The sequence below is a fragment of the Ambystoma mexicanum genome, chromosome 3q (assembly GCF_040938575.1).
Source record: "Ambystoma mexicanum isolate Mex_15411 chromosome 3q, UKY_AmexF1_1, whole genome shotgun sequence".
Classification (NCBI taxonomy): domain Eukaryota; kingdom Metazoa; phylum Chordata; class Amphibia; order Caudata; family Ambystomatidae; genus Ambystoma; species Ambystoma mexicanum.
The window spans coordinates 1,107,992,634-1,108,005,259 of NC_090926.1; the positions used below are offsets into that span (position 1 = coordinate 1,107,992,634).

General features: G+C 43.7%; 1 protein-coding gene across 2 annotated transcripts in view; it reads left to right on the forward strand.

Annotated features, from left to right (window-relative positions):
* Positions 1-12,626, forward strand: part of XAB2 (XPA binding protein 2) — a 711,598-nt gene that overhangs the window by 53,814 nt on the left and 645,158 nt on the right. The gene's annotated exons all lie outside the window — the stretch shown is intronic.

Sequence of the window (12,626 nt, forward strand, 5' to 3'; positions counted from 1 at the left end):
CGTCAGCCCGGACCAAGGGGCAAAAAGGCTGCATGTGCGCACTGTCACTAGCTAATGTTGGATATCTATGCTCGTGATGGTAAAGTACACAAGAACTAACACCGCGCACACCCTGAAGACACGGGGGAGGTTGTGGTCGGGGAAGATCCCTCTACCCACGTTCATGGTTTAGTTGGATTCTAGTAGTTACGTATCCGCCTGATGCACAACAGGCACTGGGGTAGGATTGGTCAGTGCAGACGTGAGAAGCAGGGATGCCTGAGCATGGGAACCATAGCTGGGTAACTGTTGGGAAGTTAAGGGGAGTTGAGTGGGGAGGGTAGTTGGGTGGAAAGGGAGGTTGGGGATTTGGGAATAGGTTTGTGGTCAGCCGACAAAGCCACAACATACATAAGGGACACAAGAAAAAAAAAGAGTGCACAGGAGCAATAGGACCAATGACAGGAGATCTCAGAGTGATTACCTGGAATGTCAGTGGCTTAGGTAATTATATCAAGAGGAACCGCTTAATGTCTTGTCTGCGCCGTCGGAAGGTGGATGTAGCCCTCCTACAGGAGGCACATTTAACACCTGAAAAATAAAGTCCTTATCGCTAAATGTTGCAGCAACGTGATAGGTTCGCCCTATTCAGCATACACTAGGGGGAGTACTTGTATGGATCGCCCCGACTGTGCCCTTCCGCGTCCTTCCAACAGTGATGGACAAAGAAGGAAGGCAGGCCCTGGTTCACGGCTTCCTAGATTAGCAGGAGGTGTGCTTTTCAACACCTACGCACCAAATCATGACGCGGGTGAGTTCTTCTGCTCCTTGTACTCTAAGGTGGGCCCTTATAGACACTTACTATGGTCTGGGGAGGGGATTTTAATTGTACACGGGACCAAAGGCTTGTTAGATCAGACACTAAATATACGCGCCCGCCACCACCAGCTCAGGCACTCAATACACTGGTCGCAACCTTTGGTTTGGCGGATGTGTGGTCAGCCATCACCCACAGACCCAGGGATATTCTCATTATGCAGGCTCCCAGGACATGCACACCAGATTAGATTATATCTTTACAGGGGCGGAGTCCTTAGTAGAAATTAAGGAATCAGATTACAAAGCAAGAGTATTATTGGATCATGCGCCGCTGCTGATTACACGGCAGGTGAGCCTCATCCTGACGTGTATACTGAGAGGAGAGGCTCTGAGAGATGGGGCATTCAGGGAGCATCTTTGAGAGGGCATACTAGACTACTTCATACACAACAAAGGTAGTATGTCATCAGCTGGCACGTTATGGGAGGCATTTAAGGTAGTGATAAGGGGATTGGCAATATCCAAAATAGGTGGGATACAGGCCACAATTATGGAAGTCTTGACAAGGTCAGAAGCCGCCCTAGAGAGAGTTGAACAGCGTGTGGGGAACACAGAGGACTACATCTCGGAATCTAATTGATTAAAGCATGAGTATATAAAGCACTGGGATAGGCTGAGCAAGTTAAGCTACTCAAAATATGAGAGGAACAGCACGCTGAGGGAGATAAACCGGGCAGAAAGGTTTGCTAGAATATTACATAGCCCTATACGAAGACACCCCGGAATTGCAGATAACAGATATAGAGGAAGTGCAAGTGAGCTATTGTGAGCACCAGTAACCTTAGATGAGGTGGTGACCACGATTAGAGAACTCAAAACCGATGGATTGCCCAGCAAATTCTACAAGGAATGCGTTGATGAGTTAGCTCCTCATTTATTGCTGGCCTTGCTGAAGGAGGCCTTGAAGCCCCCCCGTTATCTCTAAGAGAATCCGTTATTATACCCCTTCTTAAACCAAATAAACTGGACACTGGTCTCGGATCGTATAGGCCTCTTTCATTGCTTAACTAGGATAGGAAGATTCTAACAGGCTTATTGGCGAATAGATTAAATACCTCAATAGCCACAGTAATATAAACAGATCAAATGGGTTATGTACCAGGCAGAAGCATCACAGGCAACCTGCGCATGCTGCATCATATAATAGACTATACCAAGGACAGCACGGACCAGTATGTGGTGACTTCATTAGATGCAGTCAAGGCGTGCGATTCAGTCAGATGGCCTTGTCTATTGGCTACATTAAGGAGATTTGGGATAGGCCCCAACTATATTAGATGGGTCCGACTATTATATAGTCAGCGGTGGCTAGGGTCAAAACAGGTAGCCAAATCTCAGAGTAATGGGTCTTACAGAAAGGTACCAGCAGGGATGCCCTTGGTCTCCTATGCTTTTCATCCTTGCGCTGGAGCCACTGGCGGTCTACCTCTGCAAGGAATATAAAGAGGCAGGAATTAATGTACAGGGCAAGTGGCACTTGGTGACGATATGCTGCTGTATCTACAGCAACCTGAGACCAACTTAGAATACATATTAGAAGTGATGGAACGCTATGCATTGCTCTCGGGTATCGCGGTGAGCACACAGAAGTCAAGCCTGTTCCCGTTGGCTGGATATGGGAGTAAGACAAGAAGATGGTTGCCTCTGCTACTGATTAAGTGGACGGTGGACACGCTCCGGTACCTAGGAGTAGATATATATCATGATCCTAGGGATAAACACGCACACAACACACTGAGAATGCTGGGCGGACTGTCGAAGTCCATGGACTTCTGGGCGAAGCTTCCCCTTTCACTGATGGGTAGAGCCTCTCTTGAAAATGCTGGCCCTACCGCTGCTTCTCCACTGCTTCGCAAATATACCATACAATATACCCAGGAGCTTTTTCAAACAATTGGATACAATATGTATGTTTTTTTTGTGGCGCAATAGTTGGTGTAGACTAGCCCTGACTAAATGATAAGGTACACATGAACACGGGTACCAAACTTTGAAATATACTATGTAGCAAGCCAGCTGCGATTTGTAGCGGGATGGCTTGCAGACGAGCCTACTCAAGATACCCCTTTGTTGCAATCATCATGTAACCCCTCCTTCCTAAAAGAGGTGGTCTGGACGCAGGAGGCAAGTTTGCATAACCTGCCCTTCTTGCTAACACTAGGGAAATGCATGTGGAATAGAGCGTGTAAACGAATGGGTTTCACCACGCCATATTCCCCCCACAAGTTCCATTAACGGCACTAAAGGCAGATAGCCAACAGCAGAGATTGATGGTGCGGAGGCACTGGGAGCCTGTCGGGGTTGCCACTGTGGGACACCTCCTTTGTGATGGGAGGCCCATGGACCTTGACACACTTGCTGCTACAACAGGATTGCACAGAGGCCAACACTTAAAACACGCTTCCCTGCTAAAAGACATAAACCTGAGATGGCCATTGAATGGGGATGGGTTTGTAGATATGGTAGGAATTGAAACAATATATGACATGGCGGAAGGGGGACATGCAGTGTCCAGGATTCACAAATTGATCATGGGCCAACCGGCTGATAGGACTACTGGGACCAGACAAAGCTGTGAGGCGGATCTCCAAGAATCATTTGGGGAGGGAGTATTTGAGAGGGTGCTTTCGTATCACAAAAAGGTATCCCGGAATGCAAGACTGCAGTTGTATATAACTCACCGGGCATATCTGACCCCTGAGAGAATGTCAAGGTTCAACACAGCCAAGGAACAGTACTGCCCGAAATGTAAACTGGTTAACGCTGATATGGGGTAAACCATAGCAAGACCTAAGGATGTTAAATAATGAGCTGTTGTGTTGCGGCTATAAGTTGTAAAAAGTTAATAAAATACACTTAAAAAAAACTAAAACATTCATCGCAACCTAGTCATTCATCGTACTCCATTGCCCTAATCCTTGGTCCATGTCATTACCCTTTGTAGTAGCCCTTTGTTATAGTCCTTCTCCTTCATCATAGCCCTTCTGCTTCATCAAAATACTTAATCTTAGTTCTTCTCCTTTGTCCTAGTCCTTCACGATAGTCCTTCTCCCTTGTCACAGTCCTTGGTCCTTCTTCATTATAGTCATCCTTCATATTCTTTATCCTTCATATCCTTTCTTGTTTGTCCTTCTAATTTCGTCCTTATTATTTTGTCCCTCTCCTTTTCCCTAGTCCTTCATCCTATTCCTAGTCCTTCATCCGATTCCTAGCCCTTCAGCCTAGTCTGTGGTTTTCTTTCTCCCTATTTATTTTCCCTAGTCCTCGATCATTTTTGCCCTTTTTCCTTCATCCTTGTCCTTCTACTTTGGCCTGCTTCATAGTCCTAGTATCTCTCTAATGCACAAAGTCCAGGTCCCCCCCCTCTTTCTCTCTTTTTCTCCTGCTTGCTCTTAGGTTCTCTTATTTTTGTTCCTCACACTGGAGAGTGTGGTGGCGGTCCAAGTGGAAATTGCGTAAGAAAATGTGCTTTCTTGAGGTTATTCAGGGAATTCATGGAGCATAAGCTCTGCTATTACACTTTAAACTTGCTGGCAAGGACTGAGTAGAGTGATTGATTGCTTATTTATAAAGCGTCTATACACAATGTGTTGCAAAGCGCTTCAAGGTAGGGATGTAACAAGGGACGAACACAGTGACATTCTTATAAGTCCTTGGTCCATTAAGAATATGAACTTAACTATCATACTCGGTCTGGCGACGTTTCAGTTAGTGCAAGAGCTTTTGACAGTGATAATGAGGGGAGGGGAGTGGGGTGGGAAGGAGAATGAGACAGACAAGCGGGCTACCTTACTAGGCCTGACAACGATTTTGGTAGTGCCGGAATATAACAAGAGGTGGCAGAGGAGGAATCGGGGAGAAGGAGAAGAACAAAACAATCAACAATCGTAATAGGCCTGACGACATTTCAGATAGTACTGAAGGGGCAGAGGGAGGAAAAGACAAGTGAAGGAGGGGGAGAAGACAAACTAGCTGCTATCATACAGGTCGGGCGACATTTCTGATAGAGTAAGAGCTTTGACAATGATAGGAGTTGCCCTGGAGGTAAATGTTAAGGCAGGAATGCTGCACAAATATTTTTCTGCCACAAATGGGCATGTGACCTTCATGTTATCTGCTGCACCTTACATCAGTTTTACAGGAACTTGCATGGTCACATGAACGTGCCCTCTTTGTAAACGGCCTCCATGGCAGGGTTTTTGCATATGCTCCCGATTGATCAGCCGACAAAGACTACCAACTCACAACCTATTAACCATGTGATGATCTACCCTTGAGCATGCACTTTGTTACAGCTGGACCTGTTCTTTATGGGACTAACGCACATTCATGCCTATGAATTTAAAAATAAATGAACAAGTGCAAATGCCAAAACTATTGGCTTTTCCAGTGGTTAATAAGAAAAGGGACACACAATTCAACAACAACCTCATTGAAATGAACAGTAGAAACATTAAAAATAGCATGATATATTTAAAGAAATGTGCAACTTTTAAGTAGTTAAAAAATCAAAGCGACCTGAAAACCACAAGTTTACGTTAAAGTACAAGGTTATTATATTTACAAAAAAAACTCTGTAGAAAAATGAAATCAATTGTAACATATTTTTTAGATGTATTTACATATTATCAACCTCTATTATGCCGCGTTCTACAAATCTTTTTTTGGTTGAAAGCAACTCATTCTAATTAAACTTCATTCACATTTTTAAACAATTTAAAAAACGGATTAAATGTTAATGTTTTTTTTTAAACTCTATTTCTTATTTTCAACAATATTCAACAAACAGCATCATCATCACAAGTCATTGAAAAGCAAAATATACAATAGCGGGAATCAGTACAACAGAATTTCACACCATAAACCCGTATCCCACCACATTAAACTAAAATTTAAAACCAAACCAGATGTATCAAACAAATAACAACAGACAATACTACACAAAACAACCACATAAACAACACAACCCCCCCATATGTATAGTACTTAAAAGTAAACCACTTCACTCCACTCCATAACTCAACCCAGTATTATCCATAAAAGTCATTAAAACACTCCCACATTTCATCATAAAGTTCTGCCTTGTTTTGTTTGCTAAACATCGTTTTTTCAAACCTTGATAAAGCTCTAACATCCAAAATCCACTACTCTGTCGGCTTTTTTCGTGTCTTCCAGACCTTCAACACTTGCTTAACTGCCACCAACAAAACTTTACGCACTCCACTCAATATCACCCAACTCACATCACGGCCACCACCATATGACAGGAATATAACTGCTAAGGGATTACGTGGGTAAACGATGTCCCAGACCTGATCAATCCTGTCAATAACCTCCCTCCAAAAGCTTACCACCCTTTCACAATGCCACAACATATGTAACAGAGTACCCCGTTCTTTCCCACAACCCGAACACAAATCCTCATCAACTAAACCCAATTTGCACATACGTACTGGAGTCCAATATAATCTGCCCAATATCCGTTGATGTATGTAGTGTAATTGCAAATCCACCTTGGCAGTCGTCGGCACTCTCCAAATCCTATCCCATTCTCTCAATGTGAGTTCCCTGCTCAACTCCTCCGTCCATGATAGCCTCATCTTTTCCCACGAGTTCAACCATTGTCCACCCGGTTGCATAAATTGCATAAATGTAGACACTTTTTGCAAACCCATTCCCAATATATCAAAATTCTCTGGCTTTTTCAAGAATGGAGCATCCAACATTTCTCTCCGTTCCAAGAGTAAAGTTAGCAAAATATCATACCTCCTCAATTCCCTGTTCCTCAAACCAAATTTCTCAACTAGACTCCCAAAAGGCACTACCCCAGCATCAATGCACACATCGCCAATCAACAAAACTCCTCTCTGGATCCAGCTCTTCCAAGCCAGTACCTTATTATTGTACTGCAGACCACGATTATGCCAAAGTGAAGCCTCTTCATAAAGATATAGTCCCTGACCAGTACCCACAATCCACGACGACAACGCTTCCTTGGTAGCTAATACCGATTTCAAACACTGTGCCTTCTTAGGCAACCTTCCAAAAGAAAACAACCATTTAATATCATAAGGCAAAAACCGCTGCATCTCAATTTGTACCCACCACAGCACCCGGTTCAGATCCTCACCAGAATAATTAAACACTTTCTTTAACAAAAAACCACTACAGTAGTTTTTCAATACCGGGTACCCGAATCCCCCATCTTTAACTTTCTTGACCATAATGTACCGGGGAATCTTGGCCCTCTTCCCATCTCCCCACAAAAAATCTTGAAACACTCTATCTACACATGCAAATGCTTCCCTTGTAAAATGCAAAGTCAAAGATTGAACAACATACAGAATCTTTGGCAGCAAAATCATTTTAATGGCATTAACTTTGCCCCAAGGAGTCAGATTAACACGTCCCCATCTCATATCCCGCTCAAGCACCTCAATGATTTTATCCACATTATAACTGGCTAACTTTCCAAAATCTCGAGTAATATGAATACCCAAATATTTCACACTAGAATATTCCCAGTTACAGTTCTACCCCAGCAGCTATTCACACTCAGGCGAAGCCCTCACCGGAAATACCACCGTCTTATCCCAGTTGATCCGATACCCAGATAGCTGACCCACCTCTTCAAAGACCTCCCTTAATAGTTGACCCCCTACAACAGGATCATTCAAGATGACCACCACATCATCCGCATAAGCTAGAGCCTTTACTTCTCCTTCTCCCACTGCAAACCCTCTGATACATCCCATCTGACGTATATATGCCAACAAAGGTTCCAACGCTAAATTAAATAACAGCGTTGACACGGGGCAACCTTGGCGAGTGCCGCTAAACAATGGAAATGACGCAGAAAACCCCCCATTCACCCACACCTTTACCGAGATGCCATTCTGAAGAGCTTGAATAGCCTTAATAAAGCAGGGACCAAAATCCAACTTCGACAGCGTATAATTCAGAAAACTCCAATTCACCCTATCAAAGGCCTTCTCGGTGTCTAAGAAAATCAATAAAATATCCTTTATTTCCGAGGCCGGCAAACTCAAAATATCTAACAGAGTCCGGATATTATCATATCCATACCTTCGCTCCATGAATCCAGTCTGAGAACGCTCCACCAAATCACCCGTATATTTTTTAAGCCTTACTGTCAGTAATTTCGTAAACATTTTTAAATCTACATTAAGTAAGGCGATAGGCCTATAATTATTGCACTTAGTAATATCCTTTCCAGGTTTCGGGATCACCGTGATGATTGCCCCCTTCATTAAATCACACAAGCTCCCCTCCCTCAAAAAACAGTTATATAAATCACACAAACTCGGTGCCAACACTTCACCAAGTTTGTGATAAGATTGTACCGTCAAACCATCCATCACCGAAGATTTACCCCTATTCATATCCTCAATTACCGACAAAACCTCTAGGACTGTAATCGGTGCCTCTATAAAACATTTACCTTCATCAGAAAGAACTGGGAGTTCAATTTTTCCAAATAATCTATCAAAATCACCTATTTGTGGTGCAATATCTTCTGTTTACAATTTAGCATAAAAGGAGCAAAAACATTCACCAATTTTACCTTTCTTAATCTCCAAATTACCAGACGCATCCACAATTTTTTGGACATACACCCTCTCTGAATACCTCCTCAGTCTGCTTGCCAGCAGCTTCCCTGCTTTATCCCCCTGCTCCCAGTACTTTTGTTTCATGTAATACAATCCCTTCTCAACTTGTGAGTCCACCTCAATTTTTAACAATTCCTCCGCATCCAAGATCCTAAGTCTAATATTCCCTTTTCTCGATAAAGCATAATTTCGTTATAAGTCTCCCAAGTTCCTTTTCAAGCTCCACCAGTCTGGCTTCACCCACCCTACGTATTCTTGCAGTCCAGTTCATCAGTTCCCCCCTAACAGAAGCCTTAAAAGCATCCCACACCACCATGTTGTCCGCCGTGCCCTCATTCAACTCAAAGAAATTTGGTATAAAGTTCATTAATGCGTCAGTGGCATCTTGATTTTGTAATACAAAAGGTTTCAACCTCCATCTACTAGGTCCCTGCCTTTCAGCGAGCAGCATCAATTTAGCTATTACCATTGAGTGATCCGAAATGTGTCGTTCTCCCATAGACTCCTCTTTTACACTCTCATTTAAACTATCCGACACTAATACGTAGTCAAGCCTAGAATAAGATTTATGCACTGATGAATAAAACGACGACTCCCTATCCCTCCAATGAAAATGTCTCCATGTATCTACTAAATCACATATTTCAGGAAGTCCCGAAATTCCTTACTTGACTTTTGTCCAGTAAAATTGCACATCGAGGACCTATTCATTTTGGGATCAATCACACAATTAAAATCCCCTCCCAAAACAATCCTTTCGCCTCCCATATCACCAAGCATCATCTTCAGTGAGTCAAAAAAGCCCCCACCACCCGCACATGGCCCATATACCGATCTAACCGTCAACAACATGCCCTCACATTTAAGATCAATAAGTATAATACGTCCTTCACCATCCATACTCACTTTCTCAAAACAGGCATCCAAACCTTTCCTCAACAAAATTCCAACACCCCGAGAGTTGGAGGAGTAGCAATTTAAGAAAACGTTCGTATATCTTGAATTAGCCAGAGAATCGCCAGTGCCATCAATTAAATGTGTTTCTTGTAAAACTGCCACATCAGTTTTTTCCCGCCAAAGCTTAGTCAGCATCTTCTTTCTCTTCCGCACACAATTCAACCCTTTCACATTCCAAGTACAAAACAAAACAGGCCCTTTCATAGCTCCCCAATACGCTCCATATTATCACCCACACTCATAGACTATTAATCACTATTAATCTTTCCATTAAACATTATGACAAATATCAAACCCAACAAATAGAGGGGAGCAACACACATATCACCCCCCCCCCCACCCCATACCACACTTATAACAAAGGACAACATACACACATACAAAATAGCATCGACTATAAGAAACCCAATATATCCTGGATTTCAACAAAATACCAATATGTACAAAATCATTACCTATTCCAACTATCTCCACAGAACCCTATGCCCAACAATCTACTTATAGAATATATTTCACTAAATCCCTCAGTAACAAGTCCCAGAATCTCACCAAACCCAACAAACCCCCTCATCAACCCCCACTATGACCTAGAAGTCATCAGTAGAAAGTAAGCAACAACCAACCTAAAGCTACATGGGCAACAGGAGCCAACAGAAACAAAACCTGAAGCCGACTTTAGTAAATGAGTCCACAATATAGAGCAGTCCCCCCAACCACATCCTTTCCCCCAACTGCCATTGCCGGCAATTCACTCTGCAAATCCTGGAATTACAGCAATCCATAGGAAGGGACCCCCATCCAAAATGATGCTCAAGGAGAACGCAAATCCCTTAATGCGTCAGTGTCAACATTACTTTGTAACGCAAAAGGTTTCAACCTCCATCACGCAGGGTTAGAATGCAAAGCAATAAATGCTGCACATCAGAAGGTGCAACAACACTATGTTCAGGCAAACTCAGCACTCCCTCCCCCCCCCCCAATCTACCACTTACTGCCCAGTCACTGATCTCATATATATGCCACCAAGGGAACCATGTCAAGCAAGAACCTCAGAGAGCATGACTCCCCACCACTGAATAGGCATCCACTGCATGGCCGTGAAAAAGTGTCACGTGACCGCTAAGCCTCTATCATCCATGTCCGGGTTAAGCAGCATTGATACAATATTCGTGCTCTCCCTATGTCAGAGCTTAAAGCCTATAGCATACCAGCATTCCCCTACACGGTGCCCTGGCCCCAGCTGAAAAACAGTAACTAGTGCGCGTGGTTTCAATAACTAAGATGCTACGTAATGGTGGGAGCATTTAGGTACATGAAGTCACGTAAACCAAACACATGACATACACATAACCCCCATCAATACCACCAACTGTTAAGACAATATGAAATGCCCCATCAGGTGGACGCTGATTGATCAATGAAGTGATGGTATTCTACTATCATCTAGAGCGAGGCGGTAGTACAGCAGTGAGGCTTACAGAATATTGTGTGCAAAATATGGTATCACTTGTCTTCCCCCTCATGAATCTCTTCCGACAACAGTCCGCCTGACAACTTCCAAAATGACAAATAACTTGAAGATGAGCACAGTAACATTCTGGAGCACTGTTGTCTGGACTCAAGGTTTGTGGTTTAATGCAAAATGGTCGCTGAACCTGAAACATTATCCTCGTCTTGCCAGTCCCATACCATGCTATGTGCCATGTTAAGTTGTGGCATTTCACTGAGAATCACAGCACATACCTCCGCCTTTTACTGTTTGGCGTGACAGTAAGGAAAGAGTAGTAGAAAAACGGCGTAATGCAGATTGCTCCTCTGGAGTGCAAGCCAATATCTCCTTCCCATACAGAGTGTCGTGGAGAAAAAAAGCAAGTTAGTGCCACACTTTTTTTAAAACTGAGCTGACTCAATACATAAAACAGGCACTGAGTTGTCTTGCACTCGGGAGCTTCACTCCTGCCCGATGTCCTCCAGAGCGAGTGGTGGCTCCAGACAAATGGTCACTGAACTTAACACAACCTCTTCATTGACAGCAGCGTGTGGACTGGATTCACTAGAGCTATCCCAGCTATAATCGAAGCAAAGCTACGATCCCAGTAAAGTGTTGATCTTGAGCCACCTCTGCTGGGTGGCAATCAATGTGTTCTTTAGAGCGGCAATAGTAACACTAGAAATGACCATTGCACGCCCACAGATACCCAAGGTTCCCTGCAAGCCGACCTTGGCTGCTACATGAAGATACAGCAATAGGCAAAGCAGCCAGGTTCCAGTGCAAGTGTCACAATTACACAATCAACGTAGTTGAACAGCTCGCACAAACACAAGGTTTCAGCGCGTAAATACAATCTTGGCGCCATTAACCCCCATGGAAATCAGCGTTGATTAGGGGCACAAAGAAAACAGCAGTAAAGTGGTGCTGCAGCAGGATTCCATACCCGAGCAAGCACGATCGTTCAGGCATCAATCTGTCAAGTAATTCCTGGATGAAGCTCCCAGCAATCGCGTGACCCAATCTGTGCAATCTCCTATAGTACGCTGTGAGCACTGGTTGCAATATATGAACGCCCATGACCCTCATCCACCATACCTGGGCTGACCAGTGATGCGCCATCTGCACCATGGACATGCCGCCCTCCTCACTGTAACATTCATTATGATGAGACCGCGCTGCCAACACAGCCGAGGCAAGCCCCGAAAAAGAAACTCCATGGCCGTTCCAACCCGGAAATAGCGTGCGTAAGGTCCCTTCTTCAAACATCTGTGCAATGAGGCCCCAGCTTCGCGTGCACGAATCAAAATCAAAATCAAAACAAAACTCCAACGGCCCGCCATAACGGAAACAAAAAATAAAACACCAATTCAAATGTAGAATAGAAACCAGTACCTTCTCCAAAAAGGAAATTGGATTCCCTCTTTCTGCATTTTCAGGAATTCCTGCAATCCTGATATTATTTCTCCTTGAGTAGTTTTCCTGGTCAGACAGTTTGACTAATAGCTTTTCATTATTAATCTCCAACTGCCTCACTTGATCAGCCAAATGCAGCATCCTGTCATCTACCAGATTAAGATGGTCTTCAACAGCAGTCACTTTGGCAGTAAGGTCCATGAACTTCTCCTCTGCCTTTATCAGTCTCAATTTGATGTCTGTAACATCCAATGTCAGTTTAGTGAGCATATCCA